Source organism: Vombatus ursinus, unplaced genomic scaffold (assembly GCF_900497805.2).
Source record: "Vombatus ursinus unplaced genomic scaffold, bare-nosed wombat genome assembly UNPS02009205.1, whole genome shotgun sequence".
In the NCBI taxonomy this organism is placed as follows: Eukaryota; Metazoa; Chordata; class Mammalia; order Diprotodontia; family Vombatidae; genus Vombatus; species Vombatus ursinus.
In genome coordinates, this window is record NW_020948983.1 from 20,742,443 (window position 1) to 20,758,442 (window position 16,000).

The following is a 16,000-nucleotide window of genomic DNA, read 5'->3' on the forward strand; positions in this document are numbered from 1 at the left end:
GGCCTTTGTGCTGATTTTGAAGCTCAGTCACCCTGCTCTTTGTATATAGCATAACACAGAGGACCAAGGCTGGAGTTGGAGTCAAGAAGACATGAGTTCTAATCCTTTCTCTGATACTTACTGTAATAATCTTCTAATTAGTCTTCCTGCTTCAAGTCTTTTCCTACCCCAATCCATCCTTCACTCAGGTACCAAGGTGGTTTTTCCTAACATCGGTCTGATCTCCATAGCTCAATAGATGGCAGAGGCTCTCTATTGATTTGATATGATATGATACAATATAATATGATATTTATTTATTATTATATTATAATAATATATTATAATGATATATAATATTTATTATATTATAATACAAACTCCTCAGTTTGGGATTTAATGGTCTTTATAACTTGGTTTCTTACTATCTTTGCAGTATTCTTACATTTTACTCCTGTCCATACTTTCTATATTGACATCAACATTAACATTGGATTACTTGTGGTTCCTAGAACACCCCATTCCATTTTCTATCTCCCAGACTTTGTGCTGGCAGTGGCCCATGCCTGAAATGGTCTCCCTTCTCATCTTTGCCTCTTAGTTTCACTGACTCACATATTATGCAAGAAGCCTTTCCTGGTCTCCCCAGTAGCTAGTATTTTTTCCTCTCAGATTATCTTCCATTTAATTTTTTTTATATTTGGTGTAACCATTCAATATGTGTGCATGATGAATATCCACAAGAAGAAGACATGAAGATAATTTCAATTATGCCCCAATATCCTTTGCAAAGAATGAGTATATAGGCAACTTATGTTAGGAGCCTGATACAACCCTCCAAATCAACCAATATTTATGTTTCTTTTTAAATTTTTTTTTATTTTCCCCCCAATTACATGTTAAAACAATTTTTTAACATTTGGATTTTTTTTTTAAGTTTTGAGTTCCAAATTCTATCCCTCTCTCCTTCCTCCTTCCCTTCCCCTCTCCCTGAGACTGTAACCAATCAGATATAGGTTACACATGTGCAATCAGGTAAAATATTTCCATATGTCATTTTATACAAGAAGGCTTGAATAAAAGAAAAAGAATGAAAGAAAGTGAAAATAGCATGATTCAGTCTGTATTCAAACAATATCATTTCTTTCTCTGGAGGCAGATAATAGGCCTCATCATTAGTTGTCCAGGATTTCCTTGGATCATTGTATTGCTGAATATAGCTAAGTCATTCGCAATTCTTCACCAAACAATATTGCTGTTACTGTGTACAATGTTCTCCTGGTTCTCTTCACTTCACTTTGCATCAGTTCATGTAAGTCGTTCCAAGTTTTTCTGAAATCATTCTGCTTGTCATTTCTTATAGCACAATAATATTCCACTACAATCATATACCATAGCTTGTTTAGCCATTTCCCAATTGATGGGCATCCTTCAATTACCAATTCTTAGCCACCACAAAAAGAGCTGCTGTAAATATTTTTGTACAAATAGGTCATTCCCTCTTTTTTTGATGTCTTTGGCATATAGACCTAGCAGTGGAATTGATGGATCAAAGGGTAAGCACAATTTTAAAGCCCTTTGGGCATAGTTCCAAATTCCTCTCTAGAATGGTTGAATCAGTTCACAACTCCACCGACAATGTAAACCAATATATGTGTTAATATTCAGTGACTTCAATACAAAGGTGAGCATGAGGGAGGATGGTAAAATTATATTGGAAAATGTGACTCAGGGGTAAAAAATGAAGGTGGTTGAAGGCTTATTGACTACACATGGAGGGTGTTTAGTACTAAATCCAAATAGTGTAGTGATTCTTTAGGTAACATTCCCCACTCCCCTCCCTCTCAGTTCATTGTCCTCTGAATCACACTTGCATTTGAAAGTTAGGATGTACAGAAGGGCAGCTATTATCTAGGATTCTAAGGGGTAACATTCCTAACACTGTAACTGCCTCCTCTGGTATGCTTCCCATTAACATTCAGCCTGTAGACTTGATTAATTCTTTTTTTTTAATATTAATTTATTTATTTTTACTTTTCAACATTCACTTCCACAAGATTTTGAGTTCCAAATTTTCTCCCCATTTTGTCCCTCCTCCCACCCCAAGATGCCATGCATTCTGAATACCCCTTCCCCTAATCTGGTCTCCCTTCTATCTCATCCCCCCCCCCCCCTTCTCTTATCCCCTTTCCCTTCTATTTTCCTGTAAGGCAGGATAGATTTCTATACCCCTTTGCCTGGATATCTTATTACTCAGTTGCATGTGGAAACAATTTTTAACATTGGGAACTTTGGGTTCCCAATTTTCCCCCTTCCTCCCTCCCCACTTACCCTCATTGGGAAGACAAGCAGCTAAATACAGGTTATACATGTGTAGTCATTCAAAACACTTCTATAGTAGTCATGTTGTGAAAAACTATATTTCTCTTCATCCTATCCTGCCCCCCCCATTTATTCTGTTCTCTCTTTTGACCCTGTCCTTCCTTAGAAGTGCATGCTTCTGATTACCCCCTCCCCCATCTGCCCTCCCCACTATCATCCCCTTGCTCTCTTACCCCTTTCTCCCTATTTTCCTGTGGGGTAAGATAGATTCCCATACCCAATTGAATGTGTATGTTATTCCCTCCTTAAGCCAAATCAGATGAGAATAAGATTCACTCATTCCTTTTCACCTTCCCCCATTTCCCCTCCACTGTAAAAGTCTTTTCTTGTCTGTTTTATGTGAGATAATTTATCCCATTCTACCTCTCCCTTTCTCTTTCTCCAAGTACAATCCTCTCTCACCCCTTAATTTTATTCTTCAGATATCACCCATTCATCTTCAACTCACCCTGTACCCTCTATTTATCTATCTATCTATCCATCTATCTATATACATACATACATATAATTTTTTCCCTCCAACTACCTTAATACTGACAAAGGTCTCATGAGTTACAAATATCATCTTTCCATGCAGGAATGTGAACAGTTCAACCTTAAAAAGTCCCTTATGATTTCTTTTTCCTGTTTACCTCTTCATGTTTCTCTTGAATCTTGTATTTGAAAGTCAAATTTTCTATTCAGCTCTGGTCTTTTCATCAAGAATGCTTGAAAGTTCTCTATTTCACTGAATGTCCATTTTTTCCCCTGAAGGATTATACTTAATTTTGCTGGGTAGGTGATTCTTGGTTGTAATCCTATCTCCTTTGACCTCCAGAATATTACATTCCAAGCCCTGCAGTCTGTTAATGTAGAAGCTGCTAAATCTTGTGTTATCCTGATTGTGTTTCCACAATACTTGAATTGTTTCTTTCTGGCTGCTTGCAATATTTTCTCCTTGACCTGGGAACTCTGGAATTTGACTATAATATTCCTAGGAGTTTTCCTTTGGGGATCTCTTTCAGGAGGAGATTGGTGAATTCTTTCAATTTCTATTTTGCCTCTTGTTCTAAAATATCAGGGCAGTTTTCTTTGATAATTTCTTGAAAGATGATGTCTAGGCTCTTTTTTTGATCATGGCTTTCAGATAGTCCAATAATTTTTAAATTCATTCTCCGGGATCTATTTTCCAGGTCAGTTGTTTTTCCAATGAGATATTTCACATTGTCTTCTATTTTTTCATTCTTTTGGTTTTGTTTTACAATGTCTTGATTTTTCATAAAGTCACTAGCTTCCATTTGCTCCATTCTAATTTTTAAGGAAATATTTTCTTCAGTGAGCTTTTGGACTTCCTTTTTCATTTGGCCTATTCTGCTTTTTAAGGCATTCTTCTCCTAATTGGCTCTTTGGACCTCTTTTGCCATTTGGGTTAGACTATTTTTTAAGGTGTTATTTTCTTTAGTATTTTTTTGGGTCTTCTTTAGGAAGCTGTTGACTTGTTATTCATGATTTTCTTGCATCATTCTCATTTCTCTTCCCAGTGTTTCCTCTATTTCTCTTACTTGCTTTTCAAAATCCTTTTTGAGTTTTTCCATGGCCTGGGACTGATTCATATTTTTCTTGGAGGCTTTGGATGTAGGAGCTTTGACTTTGTTGTTGTTTTGAGCTTCTTTGTCACCAAAGAAAGATTCTATGGTCTGACTTTTTTTTGTGCAGTTTGCTCATTTTCCTTGCCAATTACTTGAGTTTTTAAACTCTTTGTTAAGGTAGGGGTCTGCTTCCAGTGTGGAGAATGTACTATCTCAAGCTTCAGGGATTTTGTGTAGCTGTTGTCAGAGATACTTCTAGGGACCTGTAAATTTTCCAGTTCTTCCAAGGTGGTACAATAAAGGGCAAGGTGTTTACTCCTTTCCTGGCCTGTGCTCTGGTCTATGAGTGACCACAAGCACTCTTTTCTGCCTTGGAACTGTGAAGAGGATTCCCTCTTCACCACCACTACAAGCTCCACCATGCCACTGCTCTTCCTTGCCCCACGACTGCCACCCAGAACTGTGACCCAGATCCAAGTATGGGCAAAGCAAGAGAATTCTGCCTCAGCACCAGCAAAGAGATCCCTGCAATGCCCCTCTGATCAGCTCAATCCCCCCCTCAATCTGTGGGCCAAGAGTTCTGGAAGCAGCTACTGCCCTGCGGCTGTGCTGGGACTGGGGCTGGGAATCAGCTTCTCTCTTACCATGGTCACAGGCCTTTCCCCACAGACCTTATCAGTTGTCTTTGGTGTTTGTGGATTGAGAAGTCTGGAAACTGCCACAGATTCAGTCCTCTGAGGGCTGCTCCAGGTTCGCTGAGGCCTGGTTTGCCTGTGTGCCCACACTGAATTGTGTTCCTCTCCCAGCCCGGTGCAATAGACCTTTCTAATCAACCATCCAGGTTGTCTTGGGCTGGAAATTTGTTTCACTCTGTCTTTTTGAGGGTTCTGCTGCTCTAGAATTTGTTTAGAGCCATTTTTTTTACAGGTATTTGTTGGGGTTTTGGGGAGAGCTCAAGCAAGTCACTGCTTCTACTCCTCCTTCTTGGCTCTACCTCTCAACTTGATTAATTCTCAACAAGATCATTTTACTCAAATAGTATAGCAAGAACAATAGTTTACAAAATATTTCTCTTATAAACCTTCTGTGTGTTTAACAGAGTTTGGATAGGGGTTCCTTATAAATGATGAGGTCCTTCAGATTTTCTTGTTTGTGGACAACACTGTTTTGATTATATCAAGATCTAGAACATTATGGAGCTTTCTAAATGAGATCTATAATTACTCAAAGGAATGCAGCCTAACTATTCATATGGGAGGAAATAACAACAACAACAACAACAAAAAATGGATGAAGAATGTTTATTGTCCAGACTCTTCCATGCAGTTGAATTGATAGCCCACAGATCAGGTCCATCAGTACATATATCTTGGACAGATATTGCAGATACATAATGAGTTGGTCCCAGAAATGCATAGGAGAGAAACCCCTTCTTTTTAACAACCATGGTCTTCCATGTTCTTCCAGTGATTCTGGATAACTGTGGTGACATAAAAAACAGAAAATATCAAGAAAAAATTATTTTAAAATAAAATATATATTTTATTTTATTTATATAAAATATATATTTATTTATTATATTTTATAAAATAAAATATGAATTTCTATAAACAAGAAAAGGAGCTCTGTGTTCAACCTAATTGCTCCCCTAAGACTTCCGATCTCCAAACTAACAAGCTCTAGTTTGTCCAGGACCATAAAGTGATTAATCCCATGTGAGTGGGACTAAAACTTCAGCCCTAGTATTTTATTTTAACATTTTAATTTATTATTTTTACTATACACTCAGTATTTACAAAAGATGCCAATTAACTATCCAGCACTGTGTAAATCTCCAACCAACCTCCAAATCTGAACCTTTTGCATCTTAATCACATTGGAAGAGAAAAAAACATAGTCAATATTACCTTGTATTTGTTTTTTCAAACTAAAGAGCCCTAGCATTTTAAGACCCTTAGTCATATGGTCACTTGTTTTCCTCCTTGAGAAGGGCAGGCTACAGTATTAGACCACTGATCCCCTTTCATAGCTAGGTCCATCAGGACATAGGAACCACCTTAGGACCAGAAGGGCAAGTAAGGGAACCATTAAGGTTCATGAGAACTTTAAGGAGCTCTACCTATCTCTGGAAACACTGACTTATCCCCTCTATAAATACTGAACCTAAACATTTAATTTTAGGTTTATAAAAATGCATGTACCCAGTACTCCTAATTCACAAGGGCATATACAGGGTTAAAGCAACACATATATAGCCAGAAAGAAATATCATTTTCAGTAAATTATGGAAATTTAGAACTAGAGGGGACCTTAGAACCATTCTCCTCATTTTATAAATGAAGATATTTCCCTCTGCGATAATCTCTGATTTATGCTATATATATCTTGTTTGTACATAGTTGGGTGCATGTTCTCCCCCATTAAACTATGAACTTCTTGAAAGGAGGGATAGGGAGAGGATTCTGGGAAGATGGTGGAGTAGGTCAGAAGACTTTGGGCTCTCCAAATTTCCCCCACAGAAAAAGACAGAACATTGCTTTAGAAAGAATGTAGAGCAGTGGAAATAAACAAAAGTCTGGGTAAAGCAGATTTTCTCCTAAGACAACCTAAAAAGACCCCAGGAAAGAACTGACCTCCCAGGGCAGAGAGTCAGCCTGAGTGAAGTGCAAACACCTCCAGGCCAACTCTGCAGAATCAACAAACAACAAGCTCAGGGGCAGCTGGGGTTGGAAGGCAGCCTCAGCTTTAGAAACTTTCATCTCACAGACAGTATGGAGTTGCTACAGCTGAGGAGGAGAAAATTCAAGGACCTTTCACTGTTGAGGGACATCAAGCACAGCTGTGCTGACCAGATGCGTCCAGGGCTGGGCTGCTGCTGCCACCTCAGGGGAGAAGGAGCTAGCACACACCTGGTGAGTGCAGAAGCAGAGAGGAGGGGACCCTGCTGGCTGTGGGCACTTGCAGGAGAACAGAGCCCTTGGTTTCAGTTCTGGGGCAGAGAGGACAGCTGTAGTTTGCAGTTACCCAAGAGACTGAAGAGAGCAAGATCATTTGCAGGACAGTGTGATGGGGAGCTCTAACCGTGGCTTAGGAATGGAGAGGAGAGCCCAAGGTTGAGCCCTGGGACAGACCTCAGAAAATAGTAAGAAGGACCTAAGACTTGGGGCATTATTTTCTATACCTTGGGACTAGAATTTGATCACACTAATAGCTTCAACAAATAAAACAATAAATAAATAAATAAATATGAGCAAGCAAAGGAGAGAGAATCCAACCATAGATAGCTACTATGGGGATAGAGAAAATCTGGGTTCATATTTAGAGGAAGATAATGGAGGTAAAAAAGCCACTCCCTTTTCAATGAGAAATGGCAAATGGTTCCAAGCACAAAAAGATTTCTTAGAAGAACTTAAAAAGGACTAAAAATCAAATAAGAGAGATTGAGGAAAAATTAGAAAAAAAAAATCAGAGCAACCCAAGAAAATCAAGAAAATTATGAAAAGAAAGCCAACCAACTTGAAATAGAGAAGCAAAAACTTAAGGAAGAAAATAATTCCTTGAAGACTAGAATTGGGCAAAGGGAAGCTAATAACATTGTAAGACACAAAGAAATAATAAAACAAGATCAAAAGAATAAAAATAATAAGAAAATATGAAACATCTCATCAGAAAAACAGTTGATCTGGAGACCAGATCAAGGAGAAATAACATAAGAATAGTTGGACTACCTGAAAATTATAATAAAAAATAGAATCATGATATAATATTATAAGAAATTATCAAAGAATATCACCCTGAAGTTCTAAAACAAATAGACAAAATAGAAATAGAAAACATGTATCAATCACCACCCAAAAGAGATCCCAGGAGTAAAAACTTACAGGAATATCATAGCCAAGTTTCAAAGCTTCCAGGTTAAGAAAAAAATTTTAGGAAAGAAATCAATTTAAATATTATGGAACTACAATAAAGATTACACAAGACCTAGCAGCTACTACATTGAAGGACTGTAGGTCTTAGGATACTGTATTTCATAGAGTAAAAGAGCTGGAGTTATGACCAAGGGTAACCTACCCAGCAAAGTTAAGTACAATCCTGAATGAAAAAAAAAATGGATATTTAACAAACTGAAAGACTTCCAGGTATTTGTGATAAAAACAGCAGAATGTAAGGGAAAATTTGACATATAACATCCAGGAGAAATATAAAGTAAACATATTAAGAACTAGTTATAAGGGACTCAATAAGGTCAAATCATTTACTTCTTTCATATGAAAATATAAATTCTATCATGACTGTAATTTTTATTTGAGTAGTTTGAAAGAAAGGCTTGGACTGAACTGAGAATGAGGGGATGATTCTAAAAAAAATAAAACTATGTAGAAAGAAATAAAAAAGACCAATTACCTCATACAAATGAGGCATTTTGTATCTCATACAAAAAAGGAAAAAAAAATGTTACAGAAGAAGCTAGTAGGGGGAAGGGCGGGTGGTACTGAAACCTTACTCTTATCGGGAATGGGTTAAAGAGGTAACAACATATAACTATAAGGGTATAAAAGTCTTCTATATTCAAAAAGAAATGAGGGCAAGGGGATAGAGTGTAGGGGTGAGGATAAGGGAGGGATTCTTGGAGGGGTGGGTAGGTTAAGGAATAGGAGGGCAAGGTAGTGGGTAGAAGTAAAGCAGAGGAGTGAGGAGGGATAGGAATAGGATGAGAAGGATAGTAAGGAAAAATTGGAAGGAGGAAAATATGCAAATAAGTATAGCTAAGAATGTGAATGGGATGAATTTACCCATAAAATAGAAACTGATAGCAGATTAAAAATTTGAATTCAACAATATGTTGCTTTCAGGAAATGCTATTAAAAATGAGAGATACACACAAACATAAAGATCAGGAGTAGAATTTATTATAAAAAAAAAGCAGTGGTAGTAATCATGATTTCAGATAAAGTTAAAGCTAAAATAGATTTATTCAAAAGAGAAAAATAGGGAAACTATACTATGTGCCAGCCATATTATTCAATACTATTTTAGACCATTTAAAATTACTAGACAATATAAAATACCTGAGAGTATACCTGCCAAAACAGACACAGGAACAACATGAATATAAACATAAAATATTTTTATACGGATAAAATTAGATCTAAATAATTGAAGTAATATTTATTGTTCATGGGTAGGTAAAACCAATATAATTAAAAAATGACAATTTTACCTAACTAATCTATTTAATACTATCCCAATTAAATTACTAAAAACTTATATTACTGAGTTAGAAAAAAAATAATACCAAAGTTCATTTAGAAGAACAAAAGATCAGGAGCTTCAAAGAAACCAGGGGAAAAAAGAGGTAAAGGAAACAGATCTGGTAGTATCAGACTTTAAACCTTATTATAAGATGAGAGCATTGTTGAAGTGTAACATGGATAATTTTGATTATTTTAAATTAAAATTTTCTTATATAAATAAAACCTATGCAGCCAAGAATAGAAGGAATGCAGAAAATCGGGGAAAAAACTTGTATAGACAATCTCTTTGATAGAATGGGACTGGGTTGGAATATTTCTGTGGTATAGGAAATGATGAGCTGGTTGATTTAGAAAAACATGATAAGACTTGGATTTATGAAAGAAGATGCTATCCACATTCAAAGAAAGAGATGACAAGTAGAAATAAGCATAGTATGGTCTTACATATATGTGTATGAATGTATATGTGTATATATGTATGTTTGTAGGTATCTATGTATATGTATTATATATTATATATACATACTTAATTGTAGCCCTTTTTGGCGAGGAGGGGGAAAAATAAAGTAAAAAGTGCACAGCAGAAAACAAAAGAAAACCTACAAGGAAGCATAGAAAAACTGGATGTGTAATATTTCAAAAACAATGTGTAATATGTATTATATGGGTTTTCTTGACATGGAAATTTATTGCTTTATATTGAATCCTTTCATGTTCTCTTGTGTACATGTCACTCTTCTTTTTTCTTTTCTTATTTTGTACTCAAGTTTTAAATAAGTTTAAAAACTTTTAAAAATGCATGCAAAAAGAAAAGAGATAGTTTTGCCTTTCTTTGTAATCCCAGAATTTAGCATATTGCCTAGCATATAGTATGTGTTTAATAAATGCTTGATGACTTGACTTGAGGAAATTGAGGCTCAGAGAGATTAAGTGATTTGCCTAAAGCCACTCATTTGGTTTACCGCACAGCCAATTAGGACTGACATCCAGGTCTTCTGATGTCCAAAGCGGTGCTTTAATCCAATACCACTTGGGGAAAGTTACATAATGTTGATCTTAAATGGTAATTCCAAGGGCTAAGGGATCTTCTAAATCACCTGAAGGGTTGCCTTGACTTCCCAACCACTGGCAATGTGTTTTTCTAGTCTGCTTTTCTTTGGATGAGAGAATGGGTTGTGGAACCACTGTGGAGACCCCAGTAAAATCAACCCACAATTTAAAATGGAAATTCTTCATGGCAGGAAAAGGATATCCTAGAAAACAAAGATGAACTCAAAGTAAAGTTAATACAACAGTTTAAGAGCTGATCAAATACTCTGACCCATACCATCCCTAGAATTTTTTAAAAAAATAATATTTTATTTTCCTGATTACATGTAAAAACAATTTTTAATATTTATTTTTAAAAATTTTGAGTTTTAAATTCTCTCCCTTCTTCTCCCCTCCCTGAAATGGTAAGAAATTTGATATAGGATAATCATGTGCAATCACAAAGAATGTGTTTCCACGTTAGTTATGTTGTGAAAGAAGACAGACCAAAAAAAAAACAAAACAAAAAACCCCAAACCCCACACCAAAAAATAAGTGAAAAAAAGTTTGCTTCGATCTGCATTCAGACTTCATCAGTTCTTTCTTTGGAGGTAGATAGCATTTCTCATCATGAGTCCTTTGGAATTGTCTTGCCATCCCTAGAATTCTAAGGGAAAGCCTTCAAGAATTTTCTGCAACCAGCTAATGATATCCCCATTCTCATAAACTGACACATGAGAAAAGACAACTGAAACCAGGTTTTGACAGAAATTTTAAGCTTGCTAGCCTAACGCCATTAGGATTAGTTGACTTGCCCAGGGTCACACAGCTAGTTAAGTGTCAAGTGTCTGAGGTCACATTTGAACTCAGGTCCTCCTGACTCCAGGGTGCTCTATCTACTGCGCCACCTACCCACCTCATGCAATCCTTTCATTGGAGACAATGACAAGACATCCTTCAACAGTACATTAGTATTGAGCTTCCCAGGCTAGGTAGATTGGCCAATTTACAGATGTATCCTCTGGAAAGGCAAGCTAGAAGAGTCCTAAGAGATTGGTCGAGTGTTTTTTGTTCGTTTTTTTTTTTTAAAGTCATGTAAATGTGTCTGCTAAATCCTTGCACTTTGCATCTCTCTAATGTGGGTAATCTCATCTAATTGCACCTCTCTAAGGCATATTTGGCACAGGTAATCTTTGACTGGTTCTGTGGGAGGTTTCACAGAAATAAAACCTCAGGCAAAACCTACAATTGCCTATGAGGAATTCTCGAACTGACATCAACGTATTGTTTTATTGTTGCTGTTGTTATAGAGCAGAATTTGGCATCAGGTGGGTTGGACCCTACCAAATGAGTGTGAGCCCTGAAGTCTCAAAGGAGCCTTGTTAGTAGGCAGCCATGATCCCTAGGAAGAACATTATATCAAACCTCTAGCATGTTGTCCTCCAAAGCCTTCAACAAAGTAAAGCATCTGAAAATGGCTGATAAATGTGCACACTATGAAGTATCATGAGACCAGCATATCACATACACACATGCACACACACTTCCTGGAAGTAAGAATTGTCATCAAGGTCTCCCTAAGAGTCTCTCCATGACCAATTCCATTCCCTTTCCCAGAGCCACAAAAAGAAAGCTGGAAACCACTGATTTCCCAGATTTATTATTAAAGGTGACCATTTACTCAGTGTTAGATTTCTGTTTATGTGTTGAAGAACATACATATAATCATTGGAAAGAAAAAGAAAGGAATCAGCATCATCCAAACACGGTCCAGGAGCTCAGCAAGGAAACTGCAGATTGCCAAATACTACAAAAGCAGTTGGGGTGCCTCAACCTGGAATAGAAAATGCAGGTCTAGGATCAGATCAGCATGACCTCAGCATGTGCCCAAAATGCTCCAGTAACAAAAAAAATTGATGGGGCAGAAAGGCCTATGGACACACAAAATATTGTCATTCCATTTGGGGCTGATTTATTTGATACCTTTCTAATCACTAATTACTCAGGAATGAATGAATGGATGAAAAAGCATTTAAGTGCTTACTATGGGCCAAGCATTGGGTCAATTGTGGGGGATACAAATACAGAAAGCAAAATAGTCCCAAGACAGTCCTTGCTCTCTAGGAAATGACATTCTAATAGAGGAAGACAACATATACAGGAAGGTGATAGCTAAGGAGTAGTATTTCGGTTTGTAAAGTTACAGGAAAGGTGAGTTGAGTCATAGGGCAATTGCTTGAGTTCTCCTTTCCAGAAATGGTAGTTTTGATTTGATTATTGTTCCCATAAAGATACAAAGAAGTGTGTCAATGACCAACCACAATTCCAGAGATCACATGATGAAACATGCTGCCTACCTCCCAATAAGAGAAGTGATGGACCCAAAAGTGCAGACTAAGACATAATTTTTGTTTTGATGTGGCCAATACAGGAATTTATTTTGCTTTAATATACATGTTTGTAAAAGAGAGTTTTTCTTGTTTTCTCAATTGAGGGGGACAGAAAGAAGGAGGGAGAAAAGACAGATCTTTGTGAAAATGAAATTTAATTTTAAATAAAGGAAGAGAAGACAGAGGCAGTGGAGCCACATGGCAGAAAGATCACGCTGAGCAGCATGGTGGGTCTGAGGCAGGCTAGATAACAGTGAATCATTACCAATCGATCCCCATCTCCCCTCCCTCAGATCTTTCTCTCTTTCCTCCCTCTGCCCAAATCCTGTCTTTTTTCATCTGTTATCCACAATCCTCACATTTAGCAAAACCGCTCTGCCTAGCTGCCTCCCCTCATAGTCATATCTCTATCCATTTTAATACTAACCTTCCTGAGCCTCACAGCCCACCTTGCCATCATCCCCTTCCACTGTACCCTTTAGAACTTGCCCTTCTGTGCACCAGCTCTCCACTTCCTTCAGTTTTCCCATTTCCTTTACTTTCCCCACCTCCCTTTTCACCTGAAATGAAGCCTCTTGCCACTTCCTTGACAACTCTCACTCAAGGTTGCCATTTTCCCCACTCCCGTTGATTCTGGGTGAGAGAGAAGCTGGAGTGAGGGGTAGGGACATATTTACACTCTACTGCTCCTTCTAGAGTATTGTACCTCCACCATCTTGAAACAACTTAGCTCCTTTTGAGGCCCACACTACCTACTTTTATCGTCCTCTTCCCTTCTGGTAATTTCCCATCCTCTTCAATGAGGATGTGTGAGTTTGAGTTGATTTTATCCTGAAGAATGACAAGTTTCAGGAGATCAAGAAAACCAGGAGAGCATCTAGGTGAGAAATGATGAGGTGAATTCCCTGGGTGTCCTCCTTAAATGGTGGAGGATCTGGGAAGAGCTCTCTAATGTGGACTCCTTTATCCTCTCCAATAGGAGGGAGGAGTCTCAAGGAAAATGTGAACAAACACTAGTTTTTCTGAGTTTTGGATTTTGATTTGGGGTATTTTAATATAGTACTTCCAATTTTCCTAAGCCCACAAAAAAGGATATGCTAGGTCAGACTCAAAGTTCTTCCTGCCTAGGCATTATTCAGTCTCTGAGAACAGTATCAAGGGATGGGTTACGGAATATCATCAGTGCCCTCCAAATATGCCTCAAAAATTTGGGGTGACATAGTCTTAAACTCCATTTCCTTTAATAACCAATTGTGGTTAGGTATGGCAGTGTATGCCTACAATTTCCTCCTACTGGGCAAGAGAGGAACAGGGGAAATGGAGGCTAAGGCCAGTGGACTATTTGAATTTGGGGGTTCTGAGCTGAAGTAGAGCTAGAGCTGATCAGGTGTCCACACTAAGTCTGGCACAAATATGGTGAACTGCAGAGAAAAGGACCACCAGGCTGCCTAAGCGGTGCAAATAGGTAAAGGTTAAAAAAAAAAATGGAGGTTTAAGCTTCAATGCCAATCAGTATCGGGAGTGGGCCTGTGAGCAGCTGCTGCATTTCTAGCTTCAGCTAGATAGGAAGCCCCAAGTCTCAACACTCAAACTCTTTCCCCACACCCCCCAAAAGATTATGGCACTGTTTATCCATGGTATTTTAGAATCTATAGCCTGGATCAGCTCTTGGGGCTATTAGGTCCCCCCCATAGGCTACATTTAGTAGGATGTTGTGGAAACATCCTGGACTTGGAGTCAGGTCTGTCCTGACTCTGCCCCTTGGGAGGTGGAGGTGGGAAGGAGGGGGATGATGGGAACATATAACTGAGTTCAGCTGGGACAGGATTGTCATGGGGAAGAGAGACCTGTTACGTTTTGTCCTGGAGAGCAGAAATAGGAATAATGAATGAATACAAAATGCCAAAAGGCAGATTTCAGCTCAGTGTAAAATTAAAATGTTTTCATTGTCCATAACTGGAATGGGCTGTCTCAAGAGTAGCGAGTTTTCTTTTTTTCTTTTCCTTTTTTTTGAGACAATTGAGGTTAAGTGACTTGCCCAGGGTCACACAGCTAGTGAGTATCATGTCTGAGGCTAGATTTGAACTCAGGTCCTCCTGACTCCAGAGTTGGTACTCTATCCACTGCACCACTTAGCTGCCCCTAGAGTAGTGAGTTTTAAAGTCACTGAAAGTTGTGGAGTGGATAGATGGTCACTTGCTAAGAACGTACATAGGATCCATGTTTTGGGTATGGGCTGGACTCCAAGGTCTGAGTTACATTCCTTTTGTTTAAATTTACCTAACTAATGCTCTCATCCTAGAATTTGGTGAACTAAGTGTTTTCATTTTAGTTTTTTTTAACCTCACTTAATGATTCAAGGCATGTGTTAAAAGAAGAGCACTGGACTTGTGAGCCAGATGCCCTAAGTTTGAGTCTCAATTTTGAAAAAGTTATGTCACCTTCCTTTGGGTTTCAGTTTCCCCATCTATAAAATGGGGATAACATCTGCCCTAACCACCTCAAGAAAAATGTTGTCAGGATCAAAGGAGACAATGTGGTGCTTTGTAAATTGAAATATTCCTTATATGTTGTCACCTTTTCCTCCCTCCTTTTCTCAGCCTTCACCTTTCCAGACTTGACGGAAGAAGATCCTCATCTTTTTGGTACACTCTTATCTCTGAAGCCCTCTCAGTACTTCTTCCCTGCACTTTTTCTATAGCCATTATGTTTTTTCTTTTTTTAGAGTTGTGGTAACCAGACCTGCACACAGCATACCATTGCCTAGAGAGGACATGGAAATTTTATACAGGGAGAGAATTAGTGCTTCCCATTTTGTTTCCTGTAGCCCAACAATGCCCGGTATTTTGTGGATCTTTACTGGAATATGCCAGCAAGGGCAAAAGAAGAGGAAGAGAGATATTTATGACACTCAAGCAACACCTAAGAGGATTATATAATTAACTTTTAAAAACGGACCAAATTAGTACACAGAGGTTTTTTCTTTCTTTTTTTAAATCAAGGAACAGCAAATAAAAGTTGTAGGTTTAAATAAGACTGCAAGGAAGGAAGGAAACTGGTGTTTAGTATCAGGAAATGGAAAGGACGTAGACTATAGAGTGGGCTATATAAATAGAACCAATAAACAAGCATACATATACACATATAGAGCTCAAGTTTAGATTTGTGAGGGACGAGTGAACATTATGCTTGAATACTTCAAAATATTCATGATTTCACTGGTGTAGCTATTCCTTCCACCAATGCAGACTGGTGCTTTAGTAGACAGTTTTATTATGAGTTGCTATGGCCAAAACACAATTCCTAGCAATGCTTGTGCTCAGGTGACACACAGTCTTGTTGGTACAGTATGGGCCTGAGCCTGGGCCTGCCTAGCTTTTGAAAGCCCATGATC